This window comes from Capra hircus, chromosome 17 (genome assembly GCF_001704415.2).
Source record: "Capra hircus breed San Clemente chromosome 17, ASM170441v1, whole genome shotgun sequence".
Taxonomy (NCBI): domain Eukaryota; kingdom Metazoa; phylum Chordata; class Mammalia; order Artiodactyla; family Bovidae; genus Capra; species Capra hircus.
This window is the reverse complement of record NC_030824.1, coordinates 45,736,258-45,758,485: the sequence shown is the minus strand read 5'-3', so window position 1 is coordinate 45,758,485 and position 22,228 is coordinate 45,736,258. Positions and strand designations below refer to the sequence as shown.

The window sequence follows — 22,228 nt, the reverse complement described above, 5'->3', positions numbered from 1 at the left end:
ACAGCCTTCAAATACTCCACATGATTGAGACTCTCCACTACAGTGAAAAACTTCTAGAAGCTGAGATCAGTAAGCGACTTGGGAGGTCATTCAAATGTTTCATGAGTCTCACGGTCAGGACACTTCTTTATGTATAAAGTCGACCTAGCACACAAGAGTTTAAGCCTGCTACCCCTTGTAGGAGTCTGAAACACCTGCTCTCTGTTCCCTGTGTGAAAGCCTATGATAAACTGAAAGAGCATTTAAAAGCAAGCCCCCATTAGAGATTTTTCAAGCTGAATAATCAGTTCTTTTAACTTTCCTCTGTCTCATTCTCAAACCATTTTTGAAGATTCTCTTCAAAAATGTCTCTAAAGAATTTTTTTTCTCTTTAACCCTGAAGTTCTGAAATGAGCATAATTGCATTAACTATTAAAAGTTGCTGTTTTGTTTTTTATCTTCCCACTTTCCCATATTTGCTTTTCTTTTTCAATATAGTTGCATATTTTCATATTATGTTTCCCCCTCTCAAAAATTACAAAAATATTTTAAATTAGATATGTATATAATTAAAACCATTACATACTATGCTTTATTATGAATTATAAAGACCAAAAGCCTTCTGTTAGTATAATATAGATTGTCTTTCTAACTATACTAGCTCAGAGCAATGTAATCTTGAGTTCTTATATTTATTTCATATTGTTCACACCACCCTCATGTTAAATTTATTTTTTTTCCTTTCATCAAACAATATACCTCTTTATTCTACTTTGACAGAGTTAAGAGATTATAGAATATATCTAGAAAGAGTTCATTTGGGGAAGGTGATTTCCACCTGTAAACCTGATTAATCTTTTATAAAGGAAACTGAAATAAATGACTCAAAAGAGGCTTCAGAACATTCATATTTCTTATGAAACAATTCAAAAACCAAATGTTTTATTTTTAGTTTAATCTATATAGGCATGCAAGGCTTACAATATACTTTGTAGTTATTAAATATCTATTAAATTAAAAGATAAACCCAAGGGTATTTTAAGAGATAAGAAATCAACAAGTATAGTTTTGTGGATTACAAATGTACATCAATAAGTGAGTAAAATGAATCATTTCTAAAATAAGAGATAAACATTGACACTTAAGTCTAGCAACTCTGACACCCCTAAATAGTCACCATCTTACCTAAGAATCTAACTACCAATACATTTATTTTTTAGTTATGATGTAGACCATATATCAATTTAAGATAAGAAAATAAAAATAAATTGGACTTCATTTGCTTTTTAAGAATGGTTTGTGCAAAGATGGAATTAAATTCATAAGCTGGAAGTTACCCTTGAGATGAAGCAGAGTTCATGCACTATGCAAAGTCCTGAATTTACTACCTGCGAAAATTTCAGAATTTAGTACTGCTTGGAACTTATTTTTAAAGCCTGCTTTGTTGTTAATTAAAAGATTTAATAGCCTTGAAAATACGGGCTTCTATTTGTCTACAAGCACAGTCCAAAAGTATGAGAGAATACCATTACCTTCACATAGCTTTGAGGAAGAGAATCTCCAGAAACACCATGAATTTCTTCTTGATAGAGGATCCACAGGCTTCTAGAAGTTTCTACATACTTGTCTGTATTTGTGTGTATGTGATGTATATGTGATGTGTATGTGTATGTATACTTTAAAATATATTCTTATTAAAGGTGATGCAGATGCTGTCGCTAAGTCGCATCCTACTCTTTGAGACTCCATGGACTGTAGCCTGCCAGACGGCTGTGTCCACGGTATTTCCCAGGCAAGAATATAGGAGTTGGTTGCCATTTCCTTCTCCAAGGGATCTTCCCGACCCAGGAAACAAACCTGAGTCTTCTGTTTGACAGGTGGGTTTTTTACCACTGAACCACCTGGGAAGCCTACTATGGCAGTAAGATATTTCATCAAGAAATATCTATTCTATGGGTTACTACAACTTGGTCAACTATCATTAATACTTTTAACAGGGTAGGGGTAATTATAGTAACTCAATTTTGTTTTGTTTAAAAATCTTTGTCTCTAATTAATTGTATTAAATAAGAGTGCTTTTAAATCTACAAGAAAAAATCTTGATAGTAATTAACTTGTTTAATTAGACAATATATTTTATCATTATTTGAACTGATTTAAGCAAGATATTTAAAAACACATGGTAATCATCTAGACACAAAAATTGTCAATATTTTAAATATCTTTTTTAAACACTAAAGAATTAAACTTTGACATTAAAATATATGCTTAAAAATTTTATCATAATTATGTACTTGCATAAAATTCTATAGATTCAATGGATATATTACAAACTTATCTAGAAATGTCAGAAATTTTGCCTTGTAAGCTTAACGAATATTCCCTGAGGAGGAAAAAGTAATAGGACATGTCCCCACCCAGATATCTTTGGTCATCATCTCTTTGACAAACAAAACCCTCTTGCCTAATGGTATCTCACAATTAAGTCTGAAGATAGAATTATTTTTTAAATCTCTGAAGCTACATAGGCACATATTTAGGAAATTAAACTCTAATGTTTCCATGTTCATAATGTCATTGAAACAATTTCTGGAAAACTTTATCACAATGTACTAAGATAACAACCAACATCACTGTATCACAATGTTAAACCAACCGTTAGTGACATGCACAACTTCATCTTTTATGTGGAAACCAAGAAGAAATTCCAGCAATCAAAGACGGGAAAACTTTAAGAATAAATGCATAAGATCTTAATTTTAGAAATATATAGCCATGTATCTAATTTATTAACCACTAATAGCCTACTTAAACAGGGATAAGACTTCTAAATAATTTAACATTTTAGATAGCTAAGCTATGAAAATAAGTGGAAAATCTTTGGGCTAGTAAATAAAATATTATACTAATAGCATGACTTTTACAGGGTTATTATCAAAAAAAATAGAGACAGCACACATGACTTAGAAACTGTGTGTAAAAGTATGGCTATTTATTTAATATACTTGAATTCCCCTAACATCATTCAGTTGCTTCTATGTCAAAACAAACAACAAATTAATAACAGGAATTACATGGTCAGAAGAGGATTGACATGCTAACACTCTGAAAAGTGAAAGCTAACCACTAGTTTTCTGTATCTAGGGGAAAAAAACAAAAACAAAACACTAAACAGGTTAGGAATCTAAGAATATAGACATCAGCATCAATAACTTATTGAGTGGGGCTGCCAAATAAATACAGATGGTCTAGTTATATTTGAATTTCAGAAAAAAACAATGAATGATTGTTAATACACCCCATGCAGTATTTGGGTATCATGTATTTTTATTTGCTAAATCTGGCAACCCTAGTCTCAAAGTATCAGTTACAAGATCCCATATATGATACTAGTTATCACTTAGGAAAATATACTGTGTCTCCTAGAAAAATATTATATTATAGTCTCTAATTATTCCATAGCACTGTGTCATATAATAAATTTTGTACATATTTCCATCGAAAATGATTTTAAAGTTAAAATGGCAGAATTCAAAAGGAGATAAAAATAAAATATAAGAATAAGTTATCTATGATCATACATGAATACAATCTTGTCATTTAAAATTTTTTGTATTATAATTAAATTTTAACTCTGATTTTGAGTCAGATACTTGTACTGTGAGGTAGCTATAGCATACTTGATTAAATGTTCTTTCTTCTTTCCGTAAGAAGTATAATTTTTAATTATTTATTCTAAAATTTAAACCTAAATATACATTCTCATTTCAGTTCTATTCTGGAAACTCATTAAACTACCTCCCTCTTGGCCTTTCATATTAATCTAGAATAGGATAATTAGAGATTTGAAAACTGATAAGCAGTGAATCAAATCCAGCTTTAAAACATCACAAAAATGCTAAATTGCTAAAATAAGATTATTATCATGCTTGTTAAACATTAAAAATCATTTTAGTTATGTTCTAATTAAATGACAAGGTTTAAATCCTTAAACAGTTATATTACATTCCATAACTATAAACTTTGTGTTTGATTAAGGTTTATCCTAATTACTGCAAATATTTAACTACCCAATAAAAATAAAAAATAAAAGGAAAAGTCATGTAGTACATTTACCATCTATGGAAAGTATCACAATAAATCTAGGAACAAGTTCAAATTTTAAATAATTAACCTTTGTTAAGGCCAGTAAGAGATTCTGGTTAAATGGTATTAATAATGTATATTTATATGTAACATACCTATATCATTAATAAAATATGGCTAGAGTATGAATGTACCTACATATCTGATACTAAAGTTCTCATAAAAATTTTGCATCTTTGTTTAAAAAAAAGCATCTGAGATATTCTTTAGTTGCCCCAATGCCACAAAGAAAAAATTTGAGAATAACTTATGTGAAAATGATGAAAAGCAAAAATACCAAAGATTAAAAAATTCACACAAAAACCCCAAAAACCTACAGGAAAGCCAGAAAAATTGTCTCTAGCCATAGTTGTCCTGAATTATCAACAATTTCTTGCTCATACTTGTTTCTCTGTAGTGGATTGTGTTTTATGTTCATGTATAAGATTACCTTATTTTTACTTAATGTTTATATATATGTTTGTGAATTATATGTGACAGACAATTAAAAAGATATAGACTAGTGACATTAGCAGTTGGTGATACTGAACTATGAGGATTAAGAGGTTATTAATCCAATCAGAAAAGAATAAATACGTAAGGACAGAATAAAAGAACATGAAAATCATAGAAGGTTGAAAGATGATGAAATCCAGGACAGTGTATGTTAGGAACGGAAATGGTTATGTTGGGAGGAGTTGTTTTCCCATCCAGAGATTACTGTAATTATATTAATTTATGTTAACTGGAGAGATATTTAAATAACTAAGGAGAAAAAAATGCACTTGCTTTTTTGGTTTCAGGATGTTTCATCTATTGATTCATTGTTGTAGTCTTATAAGCCTTTATGGGTATTTACTTCACTCCAGACAAAGTTCTGGGTTTTGAGACCTTAAAATAGGTACACATGGATTCTTATCTAAGACATCTACCCTTCCAATCGCTTAACTAGTTTTACAGGATATTTTAAAAACAGCAATTACATATAAAACCTATAAGAAGTTACAAGGAGAACATATATATATCTCGTTGTCTGAGAAGACTTCCCATTTAAGTAAAAGGAGTTGAATCTTGATTGATGAGTAGATGTCCAAGCAGACATGATGGGGAGTGGATTTGTAGATGAGAGAGCATTCCAGAAGGAGAAAGGAATGCCCAAGTATAAGGGCCTGGGAAAAGTGGTGTATAAAGGAGCCAGCAATCATTGAATGGCACGAAAGAAAAAATGCAGGCAGGGTTTAAACAGAAAAGCCCTTAAAGCTAATAAAAATGTGAATTGCTGCAGCCAAAACAGAAAGCCTCTCAACATTCTTAAAGTGGAGAATATTACAGTCAAATATTTATGGATGTAAATATATTCTCTAATTATTTGACAATAGAAGTCAAAACAGAAAAGTAGAGGGGTTTTCATTAATTTTGATGAATTAGGAAGAAATGCTTGGATTCAGGGAATGCAAAGGAAAGCATATTTGTGTCTTCTCACAGAGAAAAAGCAAGGATCCAGAGTTTATACTTCACACATCTGGAAATAGTTTGCATTCCATCACCCTAAATCTTCCAAAAGTGACAAAATGTTTTGCAGCCAAAATGACTGCCTGGATGTTTCGTGGCTGATAACTCAATTCTAAGCATAATTGTGACAGAAAAAAGCAGTTTTATGAGCTGCTAAAAGAAGTCATTCTATCCCAACAACCTCAAGCTTCGGGTTCTATCAGCAGCAATAAAAACCAGGAACCTCTAGAAAAGCATCGGATATTTTTTTTTTTTCTCACAAATTTTGACAAAGACAAACTAGGCTTATAAGGATCACAGACTGATATTAATCATATATAAGGTTTATATATTATTTACATAAAGATTTTGGTGAATATTTTTTAAATTAAAATACTGCTTCAGGGTGTTTTTTTTTTTTTTTTTTTTTTTTTTCCACAGAGAGACATTCACAAGTAAAGTAAATCACTCCCTAGAAGCATCTGGTCTGCAACTCACAGGAATCGTGATGACACAGGGACCATTTTAATCATGGCGTTTAAAATAACACATTTAAAGTGGTTAAAGTTCTCATTGTTGCTGCTGTTGTTTACTGGGGAAGTTGTGTCCAACTCTTTGGGACCCTATGGACTGTAGTCCACCAAACTCCTCTGTCCATGGGATTTCCCAGGTAAAAATGCTGGAGTGGGTTGCCATTTCCTTCTCCAGGGGATGTTCTGGACACAGGAATCAAACCCATGTCTCCTGCATTGGTAGGCAGATTCTTTACCACTGAGCCATCTTAAAGGATACATACATTAGATCAAATATTTCCTATGCAAAAATAAGTTCTGTTATATCTCAACCTACTAGTATTTTCAGTTATCATCTTTCACAGTGTCTACTTTTCATGTCTAAGTATCTTAATTTAAAAAAGAAAACACATTTGTTTTTCACACCATCTCACAACTGTGAGATTGCAGATGCAATCTTCTTCCAATCATCCAGTCTCAAGACTTGAGACCTACCCTTTAGTTTAGTCACTCAGTCATGTCAGACTCTTTGTGACCCCATGGACTGTGTAGCTCACCAGGCTCCTTTGTCCATAGGGATTCTCCAGGCAAGAATACTGGAGTGGCTTGCTATGCCCTCCTCCAGGGGATCTTCCCAACTCAGGGATAGAAACCCAGGTCTCCCACATTGCAGGCAGATTCTTTACCTTCTTTACTGTCTGAGCCACTAGGGAAGCCCTGAGAACTATCCCTGATAACTATTAATACTTCCTTTACCTGTTATTGTTACATTTAGAATTCGAATGCTATACTTTTTTTTCCCCAAAATTTCTCTAATCCTTTCATTTTCATTCTCCATTGGGCTCATATTACCACAAAGTTAGAGACTGCAATAACTCTCTGTTAGTATAACACGAAAAATTAAACCTCATGCAGCAAATCCATGCTGACTTTGTTCTAGTGTCCAATTTCTAAAGCCAGGGATTTAACAGTGAATTGGTTAGAGATGTTTACACTAGAATCAGATGCCAACATACACCATGGGCTGGCTCCCCACCATCTCTTTTTTCTTAATTTTATAATCTATAAAATGGGGACAGTAAGCATACCTATTTTAGTTGGCTGTTGTAGGATTTAAATGCATTAATGTCTGAAAAGTTCTTAGAATAATGCCAGGGACATATGAAGTTCTTAACAATTGTTAGCTACTATTACAATCAGTATTATCATTCAAATCATGTCTAAATTTATCCAAAACATGACTTTCAAATTTAACTTCCAATATTCATTCTGGATTATATTTAAAGATTTAGAAACCTAGAATATTCAGTTCATAATTTTTTGCTCTCTAATCCCATACTTTTCTTCATGAAAGTCTGTACTTTTTGTCTATCAGTTAAAAATCACATAGTGCTCCAATATTGGCCCCAAAAGAGAATTCTATAAATTCTTCTTTGATTACACTCTAAGATAGCAGTCCCCAACATTTTTGGCATCAAGAATTGGTTTTGTGGAAGACAAATTTTCCATGGACTAGGGTGGAGGAGGATGTTTTACATTTATTGTGCACTTTATTTCTATTATTATTACATCTCCACCTCAAATCACCAGACATTAAACCCTGGAGGTTGGGGACCCCTGCTCTTAGGGATCTTTCCCAAAGATAACCAAAGCCATTTTATTCTAGCAAAGTAAACTTAGAACATAGGATCATTGAGAACCATTGCATTTTGAGAGACGATGCTTAATACAGTTGATAGTTTAATATCATTCACGAATATATTAGGTGAAAAAAAGCTAACTCTATTTTAAGATGTCATTTCTTTCATAGCTGGGAAGCAGCACTATAAATGCAGGAAAATTTCACTATTTTATAAAAAAATAAAAAAATTTTATTTTCATAGAAGCCAAACATAAAAAGAAATAAGCACATATGGTGCATACAACTGGGCACCTAACAACAACTTAGTTGTTAGGCCTCTTGCTTTCTAGGAAAATAATGGGCCTCCCTGGTGGTTCAGATGATAAAGAATCTTCCTGCAATGCAAGAGACCCAGGTTCAAATCCTGAGTCAGGCAGATCCCCTAGAAAAGGGAATAGCTACCTACTCCAGTATCCTTGCCTGGAGAGAGGAGCCTGGTGGGCTACAGAACATGGGGTCTTAGAGTCTGACACCAACAAGCAACTAACACTTTCACTTTCACGCAAAACTGAAGTGGAAGGCAGAAGACAAAAAACATAGAGAATTATAAAATCATGAGAATTATACTGGAGAGAGTCCAGTGAATAAGCCATAAACAAAAAGTAAAATTTGGGCAGCTTTTTCAGGCATTAGTCAAAAGGGCTTATGACATCATTTTCTAGTTCTTTCTGACTTTGAAAGACAAAAGTATAAAAACATAAATATAAGGCTGACTGAGAGAATCAGGTTTACCAGATAACAGGATTTTAAAGAAGAAAAATGAGGTAGGAAAAACTTTGAGCTTCTGTGTGTAAAGACTGATTTATGGCAGACATAGATACCTAGTATATCTTATAGAAAGACACAATTTTCCATACTAATAGACTCTTTATATTTACTTTATGTGATAGTTTTAGGGCATTTGTGTCTCTCACCCAGAGCTATCAGAACTCTTTGGAATAACAATATCCTGCCCAAGGCCAAAATTTACTCTAAAGGGTTAGTAAAATTGTCAAAATTCAGATAAAGTCAAATTGGATACGGTCATCCGTTTGTGTCATTTTTAAATTTTTTTGACTTGAAAAATATGTTCTTTATTTTTCTACAATATCAAATATATTCTGCTGCTTTCTGTATGAAATACAAATCCGTTGTTCCAAAAAAGAGTATTCTTTGTCAGATTATTTTTACTGTTTATTGTACATAATCAATATCTTCACTCACTGGAAATGCAGAAGTGCAGTAAAATAATCAGAATATGAAGTATTAAAAGTTATAACCATGCTTTGTGACTAACATCATTATGAAACAAATAAACTTTAGTATTTGCTGTGCATTATGCCTTTGGTTCCCTTCTACGCATTTCATTGGTTTCACAGATGAAAAAGAAAAATAGTCATACTGTACTTTTCAAGCATATGTATTATGTGAAAGAATATATACTGCAGATGTAAAATAGTGATATATCATGAAAAGAACATTTGGAGTCTGATTTTTCTCTGGGAGTAAAAGAAAGCATAATTAGTTCTATTTAAACCCAGAATTTAAATTTTCTCCATACTCAGGCTGATGTCATTGTTCCAATTTTAACTGAATATATGGTTGCCTTGAACACTTAATGAGTGCTTCCTTTGGGCCGGGCACTCACTGCTTTAATATGTTAAATAATTTAATCTCCACAATGAGCTTTTAAGGATCTATGTCACAGATGAGGAAAATGAGTTCCAGGAAGGTTAAAGAAATTATAGAGGTCATACAGCTAGTAACAGACTGGGTCAGTATGTGAACCTTGGCAGACTGGCTCTCTAACTGGAGCTATTAAGCACACCTCACTTCTTTGACATGAGGATCAGAATAAAGATCCGCTCTTGTAATTTTGTAGAAAGCTAAGGGTCCAAAGGAAATACATGCATACTTTGAGAACAAAATCAGAGAATGATGTCTTGTGAAATTAACCATTCCAAACTATCACATAGTCAAATGAATAAAATTAGTGATGCTTAGAAAACCCTGTCCTGAAAATAATGACTATAGTATTTTTAAAGTACTTACTAAGGACACCACAGGCTTTACTGGAGGCTCAGGGGTAAATAATCCACCTGCCAATGCAGAAGACACAGGTTCTATGCCTGGGTCGGGAAGATCCCCTGGAGAAAGAAACGGTAACCCACTCCAGCATCCTTGCCTGGGAAATCGCACGGACAGAGGAGTTTGGTGGGTTAGAGTCCATGGAGTCACAAAAGAGTCAGCCACAGCTTAGCAACTAAACAACAACAAGGACACCACAGTTCAACTAGGTGAACAGCTTCATAAAGAAAGAAGAAAACTTTTCATTGGCATTGTAGTATGCCTGAGATTGGTTCATTCATTTTTTCAAAATTATTTCAAAGAAGGTTTGTATGAGGTATTATGAGGTATGGAGTGGAGGGATATCAATAATTAAAAATGCTGTTGCGTGTTTCTAACACCGCCCAGAGTAAGTGTCACTGAGATGATCCAAACTCAGTTTTTTGATCTGTGCATGAGACATAGTGTCCTGACAGAGTGAGGATGCCCAAGACTGTGATCACCAGTAATAAAGCTGATCGGAGGCCCTTTACATATTTTTCAACCAGAGTTCTCATAATATTTCCCCTGGATATCTTCCAGGAGTACTTCAGTTGATTCAGTTACTACATATTTTAAATTATGATATCGATCCTATTTCCACATCACTCTGATGAGTTCACGAGCCAAAATCATCTTCATATTTGGCCAGTCTTCAGAACATTCATATAATCTAGATCTAGGGCAAACAAAACTGAAGACCACCATGCCCATAATACAGTAGGTCTTCAACAGTAAGTTTTCCTGAATGCGGGTCACACTGTTTGGGAAGACCTGTTTAAAACAGCTGGTTAAAAATCTTTTTACAGTTTTAAATGGCCGTGGCATTAAAGAACAGTATTACAAACAAAAGGACCTATGGATGTCTACCCCTCAGAATTAGAAAGTAGTTGAAATATGAAAAACTTTAAAAGATTTTTTAAAAGACATAGATTTAAAATTAATTTCAAAGCAATAGAATATGCCCTTTTGTAAACTACAGTAAATGTTTTTGTTTAAAGTGAAGGCAATATTCCCTAAAACTAGATACCTTAGGACACTTTTTATGAGCATTTAGAAATCACAATTTCTATGAAAAATTCCTACAAACATTCCTACAAAATTCCTCCAAACTCAAAATAATTTAAGTTCTCCAGGATGGAGTTTCTAGATTTCGGGCTCAGTTTTAAGTACAAGATGAAAATGAAATTATTCAATGTCAAGTATTTTCCTAAAACCAATTCTAAAGTAAACCTGCATTTAAAAATGTATACTTTTCCCAGTAACATTTAAATAGTCAATATTTTTTATAATGGAGAAATAATTCTCTTTGCATCATTTCATAATGTAATTTTAAAATGTATATTTCTCAAATCTTCAGTTTAATTCAAGTTCAAAGGAGTTAAAATTCACTCCATTTTACCAAAAAAAGTCATTGCTACATTGTCTAATGCTAAACTCCCTTAACCTATATAAAACTGAGTGGATTTATATAATCATGAAATATTTTAAAATAATTTTAAAATTATGTACTATAATCTGAAATTTATAGAGCTTATTTTATCACCCTTGACTGATGAGAATAACTATCACCTTATTTCATCTTCTCATGCCTATATTAAATAGGCATTCAGTAGTAGCTGCTACTATTATTAAATCTAGCATTAATGTTTAGCTAACACAATTCTCCTTTATTTTTCCTTTAAGTGTGTAATGAATTCATGTCTCTACATTACCATTGTAGTTCTACATTTTAATTTACTCTCCAAAATAATCAACCCAAGATATAATGATCATATACAGCCTGTGTGCTATATCTTCTAAAATAATTAAGAAAGCATATATCACTACTAGGCTTAAGGAGAGTAGGCAACTTGATCTTGAATCACTAATGCTGGCTGTTTCATTTTATTTGTGAACCACTTCATAGTAACTAACACCAAGGGTTTTCCTTAAAATTGCTCAACAGAGGAAAATATAATAACCTAACGTAGAAAATTCTTATTATAAGAGAAACAAGCCAACTCAGTGAAGAAAAGATCAATATTTGATGAAGTAAGAGATTTAAAATATCTTCATATATTTGAAATCTATAGCCATGGGTTCTTTTTAAAAAATATTATTATATAATATGAAGTCTTAAATCTTTAAGTCATAATACATACATTTAATAGACAAACCCAATGGTATTTATTGCACATACATAAAATATACTAGACATCTTCATACTCAGATGCTGCATTATTTTCCAAAGTTTCCTTCTGAAACTATGATTTCTTAATTTCTGTTCCTAGACATTTAATCATTCATTGCAATTCCAGGTGTGAGAGGGGAAAAAAAGGATTTAAGAAACCAAATATTTCCCTTCCAAAATTCCAAAGTAGAAAAGAAGTCATCCACGTAGAAACAGGAAAGGAAGGAAATATATAAAAGCACAAGGCTTTCTCAACTGCCTTTCTTTTCTCCCCTAGTAAAATTGAGCCTCACGCCCTCACTCCTTTCTACTAGGCCCAGTGTTAGAAAAGCATTCTGCGGGAATACATCACAGGACTAGAAAGTGCTATTCCACCAAATCACAGTTGGCATATGCGTATGTTTGTAGTTTGTAAAGCTTTCTAGGTAATGTGTTTCCATATCTCTCAGGAGCAAATACCAATGTCAGCGTCAGGATATTTACCATAACATGTCATTTAAATCTCTCAGGTTTCAATATAGATCCTTTTTTTTTTTTCTCTTCTGCTCTCAATAAAGACAGATTAACTGATCGCTATCTTATCTGTGTCATATTTGTTTAAACACTTAACATTTGCTTTGTTACCGATCCTCTTTTCTTCTCAATTTGTAGTTCTTCAAACCTTTTAGACTCTCTTCAGATATGCTATTTTCCAAAATGTTAATCTTTTTACTTTATTCAGAATCGCCTTTAAGCATCTTGGTCTCCAATTTGCCACGATCTTCTAATTGAGACTCAAAGAAATGTGAAACAGAGACATTTCAATTTTTCTACTTTGTTATTATAATCTGGTATTCAAGTCAACATATTTAAATATTTGTTTCTGTAAAACACTGCAAAGTTAACAAAAGATTATGTTTCAATAAGAAGATATAACGAGATATATCAAGGACTTTAAAAATATTAGATGTGGTAAGAACTCCGAAGATAGTAAGAGAAATATCCAAGGAGAATATACCCTAAGTAAATTGTCTATTTAGCTTATACACTGATATATTTTAGCTATATTTGCTTTCCCCATGTTATCAGAGAGAAAAACCAGCTATTATATTCTAGTTAACTTAAGTATACTGCACTATTTATTTAAACTATATAAAATTTTATAACTAGAAAAATCAATCTTTGGCTACAGCCCGGGACAAAAACTAATCTTTGGCTAGGTAACCCCGTGAGTGGTAGTGACTGAAAGGGGACAGAATGGTGGACTTTTTAAGATGCTAGTGATGTTCTGGCTACTAGAGTCAGTACTCAGTTAATGTGCTTCCAGGTGACACAGGTGTGCTCCCTTTCTGAAAACTTCTTGAGTTATCCATTTGTGATTTTTGTACTTTTCTATATGGGTATGATGTGCATGCCGTGTCTGTCCAATATACATATCATATATTAATCAAAGTTAAAAATAAAGATGGGTTTCCATCAACAAACTTGACTTTAATCATGAATAAAATTAATTATAAATGCAAATAAGAGTTATGAAAAAATTACAGAAGTTTGAACAATGACCAGACAATGAACAACAGCAAGAAAATTTTTAAGGAGAGAGAGTATTCTTGTGGTTATGCTAAACTTTAATAAATCTGCTGAAATAGTTATGGATTAAACAGTAGGGTTTCTGGATTTGTTTTACAAAATCTGAATGAAGAGAAGTATATTAACTTTTGGATGAAACAAATTTGGCTGAGAATTGGTAATTGTTTAAGCTGGAGAATGTGGAGAGTTTAGTAAACTATTCTCTTTTTTGAATAAGCTTGAAATTATCCATCAATTCAAACGTTTAAAAACATAACTTGGTAGAGTGTATGGGTTCTACATAATATTGTTCTCTGTTACCATTGTTCTTATCAAAATGACTGAACTAAGTCAAGAACCAATATATATCCCCCCAGGACAGATCTAGGTTCATGATCTCCGGTGCAATTGTCTGATGAACAGTTCTATGGTAACTAAAACTTAAAGCCACATTACTAGTCACTAGCAAGGGGACTAGTTCTGGCATCAGCTTTATTAAAGATGTAAAGTACAATAATTCTATAGGTCAATCTTCAGGTTTTCTACATATTTCTAAAAATAAACGGATAGCAACTGTCAAACTATAACATTAACTTTCTTATCTGAGGACCTACCACCATTTCAATTAAACCTACATGAGAAGTATTTTATCTTAAATACACCATCAAGTGTACATCATCAAGACATCTTGCTATGTATACTTTATCTACTGTTGCCATTTTTGACTCAAAAACTTCCTACCATATGTTGCCCTTTGAGACAAAGCCCAACAGTGTTTTGTTAGGTATGAGAGAAGTTTCTTTTCCCAGGATGATTAACAATATAACCCAGGAAATATACATTTGATATTGAGTTTATTTTATGTATTACTTCTAGGCTTAAGTTTTTCTTATCTTTCAAAACACTTATTTTGGAAATTTCTGACAAAAACATTTACAAATATTCTTTTTATGGAATAATACAGTAATTATCCAAATTTCAGCTGAAACATAGTTACTGGCATATACATGAATCTTGGAATATTTGATGACAAACTAATGTCAATTTTCTACTTTGTGTAAAACATGCAGTTAAACATCCAGCACAAGTGATATTAGAATCTTGTGTGGGATTCTAGTCGGCATCAACATTAAAAAAGAAAAAAAGCCCTACTGATTACACCATTTTTACAAGCAGTAAAAATAATGTCTTCCTTATAATATAGACATCAATTTTCTCTACAGAGTCATGGTTAATTTCGCTACATGATATAATATGAACTGGTCTTCAAAGTAGCAAAAAAATAAAGGAACAACCAAACTTGATTGTATCACTCATCTGTTCCTCAAAAAGCACTACGCTATCATGTTAAACGGCTTCTGATAATGAAGTAGCAGTTAGTTAAATAAATTTACTCTTATCTTAAGCATAATCCTTGTTTATTCTTTCTCTGGAAACTGATAGATACAATTAAAAATTAAACTAAAATTAAAAATATAATGCTTCTCTATGGGATACATATATGCATAACTGTATCCATACAACAGAATCATGAAAATAGGACACAGAAGATATATTTATAATCACTTGTGGAACTCAATGACTTAAAAGCTATGCTTAATGATTTAGATAGCACTTTAAAGTAAAGGTTATGAAACTTTTATTGAAATAAAGTTCACATATAATCTTTTAATCCCTACAGTTAAAAATAATCTGTCTCTAGGAGAAAGAAGTGCCTAGAAGTTAAGTGCCTAGATATAATGTATACACATAAAGTTATGTATTGTATCAAAGAATAAGAAATAAAGACCTGATTTTTTTCCTGTAAATTTTATACCTTATGACCTGTTTTTATTCATGTCATTTTGTATGTGATTACATTTTTGGGTTGAATCTTTCAAATCTTCTATACCGTCCCCACCTAAACTGATGTAGGTTATTAGAAATCATTAATGCAGTAATTAGGGAATCTTATTGGACTTTAATATAAAACTTCCAAGATTATTATTATTAATGTTATTTGGGAAGCATTAAGTGGATCCACATTATGCTGAGTTTAGTCTTGACTCAGTAGTATTATCTAATCTTGAACAATGAACCTTATGGTCCAAAACAGTTTCTAAACTACATTGTCTAAATGATGCTATCTAATTCCTATTAAAAGGATTTCAGAAGACGCAGACTCACTCAAAAAAAGTCTGGCACATTGAGTATTGAACAATGTTTAATGATATTTATAAGCAATTGAAGTTGTAAATTCCAGACTTATATACAATATCTTTATAAATTAATGCATTTAAGTTTTGACCCATGATCTTCAGAATGATGAGGCAGGAAAAATTCCCAAGTAGATATTCCTTTTGATTGATAATTCTATTTATATTTTAACTGATAATCTTCCTTTGTTAGGCTCACGTAATGGACAAATGCTTATGTGGATTTACTTCCAATGTACAAAATAAGAAAAAGAATGAAAATGATCTGTAATATAAAATGAGGTATATAAATAATATTAATACGCTAAATGTTAATTCAATAAAATGCAAAGTGTGCACAAAAAGAATGGTTTTATGTAGATAAAGAATCACTAATCAGTGTAAAACTTTGAATAAATATATAAATTAGTTTTATTAATTGTCTCTTCTGTATGACCTTCAATATTTTATTTAACCATGTATCAATGAATTAAAAAATGCAATTAATAACACACAAATAAACACCTCCTACCTGGGAACTAAGTAAGAAGAATAAGTAACTGTAACAGAGCAAAGAAAGGAACATATACTAGCTTTAAAAAATGTGAAAGATGAGAGCTTATGTACGAAAGTTGCTAGTAAGTAAAACGTAAAGTATTGTTTTACAGACAGAAAGGAGAGCAATTAAAATTCTAAGAGAGTTAAGAAATAAAAACAAACATATTTCTTCCTTAGGATATGAATTCAAGTCTTCAAATAAATCAAAAGAAATTTGAAATCTTAAGGTATTAAAAATACATCATATTTCACAAAACACTTTTGTTAGGTGCATTTCAGTATTTTGAATGAGTTCAAACTCTGTCTTCCCTCATAAAAGCTTACAGACACTATTTAGAGAGAAATATAAGCAATTTAAAACATGTTTTATTAATTGAATAAAGAGATTTGCCTGTTGTTGTTCAGTCGCTAAATTGTATCCAAATCTTTTGTGACCCCATGAACTGTGACCCACCAAGCTTCTCTGTCCATGGGATTTCCCAGGCAAGAATACTGGAGTGGGTTACCATTTCCTTCTCCAGGGGATCTTCCCAACCCAGGGATCTAACCCCCATCTTGTGCATTGGCAGGCAGATTCTTTACCGCCGAGCTACCAGATAATTTGCCTAGAGATATCAAAACTGTGTGTAGCTGTTGTTTAGTTGCTCAGTCGTGTCTGACTCTGTTGTGTCCTCATGGACTGTAGCCTGCCAGGCTCCTCTGTCTATGGGATTTCCCAGGCAAGATTACTGGAATGGGTTGCCATTTCCTTCTCCAAGAGATATCAAAACTGTGTGTAGACGTGTGTGTAAATTAAAATACGATGACAGCATTAAAGAAAATTTGGTTACTTTAATAACACTTATTCATCCATTAATTCATTTCCCATCACATAATTACTTTGCACTTATAATATGTATAGTTGCATAATGAGTCTAAATATGCCAAGAAAGTATCGGCTACTAACTAGTTTCACCCAAAGGCACAAATTTTTAAATGACATATTGTAAGAGAAGCACTGCTGTCTAAATGAGTAAAATGCAAACTGTCCACAGAAATTGCCAGATGTATAGATTTAAGATGAACTGCTCTGTTTCATATCTGCACCTCAGAAGATTTTTGCATCTTTCACTTTAAATCATATTAGTTACAGAAGATCATTACTCAACAACTAAAGGAGAAGAAACAACATAATCTAATAACATCTCACTTATCTAGAGTATAGGAAGGTTCCAGTCAGCTGCTGCATCAGTTAACTGGAATAATGATATGAATTGTGAATAGATTACCACTTTTCAAAACAGTGTAATATTGTAAAATTCAGTGAACATTGAATTCTAACAGTAGATATATAGAGAATACGAACTAGGGTCAGGTTTCTTCTGATCCTGAGTTGTCATACGTTTCCTGCTCACAGAGTTGAGGTGAGTAAACTTTTTTGACTATGAGAGATTAATTTATAATTACAAAATAAAAGAATTTAATGGAAAAATAGAAAGACCGGTGTGATTCAAAGACCAGAGGTTTGTCACAAAGAGATAAACTAAAAAAAGTAATAAGTTAGTTAGGCTCACAAATCTAGATGTATTTTTATGAAGATTAGTGAGAGAACAAAAATCTCAGAAATAGGATATTTTTTTTAAAAAGCAGTACAACTTGAAGAAAAAGTGAACAGAAAAACACATCCATTTTTAAAAAAGGAAAAAAATATTGAAAAAGATGTCCATTCATTTAGTAATGTATGGACCTAAAAAACAAAAATGTTAAAAAGACCACATTTAAAAATACCCTTTGTGGAATTTAATATTTGGTAAAGTGATGCTATGTTTATGACATTAGAGGAATATACAAATCCCAAAGAAAACACCATACATGGATATAAGGGTAATCTGTACTGCTAAGGAAAGTCATTTTATTTTGAATTCTATATATGCTCCTACACAATCTTGACTTTAATGAAAGGATTGGAAAAGGTGGGACTCAACAAAATATACTCTACAATTTTAAGAAGTTCTAGGTAGAAATAATACAGATATAAAAAAGAATTTTTCCTAAAATGATGGTCACCAATGAAAAGTCTAAGTTAAAGTGGCAGCAGTATTTTAAATGCAATGTTTCCAAATTCTGAAATCTTTTCTTAACACTAATGTTATATATGATTTGGGTTGAAATTTCAAAAGGGCTCCAAAGTAGGCAAAAACAAAGTTAGGTCAGGAGACAGCTAGAGTAATTTTTTGACACACCTGGACCACTATAAATGTTATTTGATACGAAAACACAATCAATTGCAACACTTTTCAATAGATGGTTTCCTACAGTCCTAGGACTGTAGAAAATTTCATGGATTTAGGATTTTTAAAAAATCATATCAATGTAGGCTTTTTCACTCTATTCAATATAATTTATTTTGTATGATTCCTTAAACAAATAAAAGAAATATTTCACGAATACATTTTAGATGAAACTTCATTAGTCATTTATCTTATAATTGTCTTCAATTCTTAGGGAACGATTATGTTTTTGACAAGAAATCAACAGGTTTCCAAAACACAAATCTTTATATCTTTAGTACTGTATTGTTTAGGCTGATTTAAACTGAAAGATATACTTGCTTCCAGACAAAAAAAATCTGAAGAGATAATGTTCAAAATGTGAAGCCAAAATCATGAGTAAGAAAGATTACAAAAATAATGTTAAATGAAAGTGAAGTCATTCAGTCGTGTCCGACTCTTTGCGACTTCTCTTTGTAGCCTGCCAGGCTCCTATGACTCATTTGAAAAGACCCTGATGCTGGGAAAGATTGAAAGTGGGAGGAGAAGCGTACGACAGAGGATCAGATGGTTGGATGGCATCAAAGACTCAATGAACATGAGTTTGAGTAAACCCCAGGAGTTAGTGATGGACAGGGAAGCCTGGAGTGTTGCAGTCCATGGGGTTGCAGGGTCCGACAGGACTAAGCGACTGAACTGAACTGAACTGAGGCTCCTCTGTCCATGGGTATTCTCCAGTCAAGAATACTGAAGTGGGTTGCCATTTCTTTCTCCAGGGGATTTTCCCAACCCAGGGATCGAACCTGGGTCTCATGCGCTGCAGGCAGACTCAACAGTCTGAGCCACCAGGGAAGTCCCCAGTATTAAATATACTATTTTAAATATTGGGATTTTCTAAACTACATTAATGATATAACTTTTACTAGTTATATTCTTGAACTTAAATTATTTTTATGTTCCTTATTTGCTTGGACTAGCTAGATTGCTTTATGTTTAACTTATCATGTCACTTGGAACACGTTACTTTTAAATAACATGTTTATAGTTTTAAAGAAATTACTGAATTCCATATGAAAGAATATAAGGAATTTTAAACTCCAGAGAATATTTTTATTGCATTTTAGCAAGTGTTGAAACAATTATTAACTTTTATTAAAAGATGGTTATATTTTATTTGTTATTATTCTCGTAAAAATTAAAGGTAAAGCTAAGCTAAAATTTACTAACATTTTAAAATAAAATCTAAACACTGTATGACCATGTTTAAATTTATTTTCTCAATCTTTCAGTGTATTCCTTTGATCCTTACTAGAGTATTAGAAATCTACAACATAACACAAATAAGAGACGGCATGGTCGTAAAGTGCTCATGACTAATGATGTTAAGTATTAACAGATAAGTTCAAAATTACTCCTGGTTAAAAAAAGTAAGTTCTATTTCATTAAGTGCATTGTATATACTCTTCATGGATCTTTTCTTATACATTGAAAAAGGAAGAAATAAAATTGAATAAAGGTAGTTATTTAGAAACACAAAGTATATTTTTAAAACATGTATATACACACTTTGGTGTAAAAGTTGTTTTCCTCCAATTTTTAATTTTAACTCTCGCAATCAGAGGTGTAGAAATGGAAAGTTCTTGGGTGCAGATGATGACCTCATTTGTATTATTAAGCGTATCACCTGGGATCATTTCTAAGTGATAGTACTAGCCTCATAAGGGTGTTTTTTAGGGCTTCACAAAAGTAACTAAATATACAGCTACATTTTTTAACATAAAAATGTACATTATGTTCATTTAAAAACTAAATGTATGTTTAGCAAAAGTAAGACTGCTTTCTCAAGAATTATTTAAACACTCTGATTTAAAAAAAGGTATTTAGTGCTAATTTTTAGTTTCTTTAGTAACATAAGGGACGTGCTTTTCAATTTAGAAGATGAGAATATTTTCATTTCTGATGATAAATGATAGACATATTAACAGCTACCACTATGTGAATTTGGGGACAAAATACTCAGGAATGGATGGTTCTGATATAGTTTGTATAGATAGATTAAGCATAAAATTGACTACGCTTATTAAGTCAGAGGCACAAGGTAATTTTAAAGATAACTGTGTGTCTAAGATGACAGTAAACACTGGAAGTTAAAAAAAGTTCAGATATGACTAAAGTTATATGAAGAACTGAGGAGAGTATAAATAAAAACAGCAAAATAGCTAATTTTCTGCTGCGTTTTCATCCTAGTCACACTTTACCTCAAATCCTAAATTTTGAGCAATGTGAGCTGAGCTGACTAAAACAGAAGACATAAATTGCTACTCAAAATTAATTGATTATAAAACACATCTGGAAAATATGCAAAAAAATCTTAAATTTCTTTGTAAAATAATACATGCATTCTTTGATTTCTAGCAGTACATATAACTGATAACACATTTCATAATCCCTGAAATCAAGGATCTAAGTGAAAATACTAGACTCCTAAAGTAGAGACATTGGCATTATAATATATGCAGCATTAAAATTTTTATCAACAAAAAATGTTACCATGATTTTTAAAAATAAAAAGAACTAGTCAGTAGAGAAAGACTTTTATAGATGTTCAAAATTTCAGTTCTATAATGTAAATGAAGCTTCATCAAGGTTGGTATTCACTAACAGTTAAAGAGGGTGAAGTGATTTCTCACTATATTTAATGTAGAATTACCAGGTAATATATGCTAACAGAAAATATTGTATATTTATTTAGAAACACACATTTGAATTACTCTGAATCATATACACTTTGAATTTTTGCCTTGACATTACTGGTAATATATTTCTGTAGTGTATATTCTTACTTTAAGATAAACACTAGTGAGAATATGTGGTTTTAAATTTGGAAAACTTTGGTAAGTAAAATTTTAAATCCAAAATTTAGTTTGAGGGGCAGAGTGAATCATAGTCCTTATTTATTAATATTTGATTTTAAGCTCCTTTAAATCATAGTGTATGCGGATGTGTAAGTTAAACATTAGGACTTTAGCATCCAAATTACATCTATAAGATATTTTGTTAGATAGTTCAACAAAATACCTTCTTTAAATATTTGTGCTCTCATATTTCATAACTTTATAAAATGAAGCAAAACAAATATCAATAATTCATAGAGAGGCATAATTATTTGATTCTGAAATGCTAATAATTCCTAAGTAATTTGAAAAACTGAATGCAATCCTTCTAAATACACAATTTGATCATTGTTGCTATCAGAATGCATGTATTCAATGGCAAATTCACATTTTTAATCATAAGATAATAACTCATTATCAATATCTAGAGTTGTAGTCATATCCTTATCCTCCTTGTATTTAATCCATGACTTTCATATTTACATAAAAGGGCTAAATTCTTCTGTTTTTTTTCTTTCATATAAGTATTTTTTCATCCCACTTCATAAGTCATAAAAGAAATGATATATCTGCAGTGGCTCACTTTTGTTTCTAATTTACAGTAACATTATTTTTATTTTTTGCACTGGAAGATGAAAGTATGAAAATGACATGTACATTGGATTTGCTGTACAAGATAAAAATCATTTTTTGATTAAGTTTTTATAATTTCCATTCTTATCAAATATTAGTTGATGTGGTTTGATCAAAATATTGAAT

The 22,228-nt window shown here is 31.8% G+C and overlaps 1 protein-coding gene across 1 annotated transcript in view; it reads right to left on the bottom strand.

Moving 5' to 3' along the window:
- The window catches only part of PCDH10 (protocadherin 10), a 43,584-nt gene that overhangs the window by 6,066 nt on the left and 15,290 nt on the right, over positions 1-22,228 (bottom strand). The gene's annotated exons all lie outside the window — the stretch shown is intronic.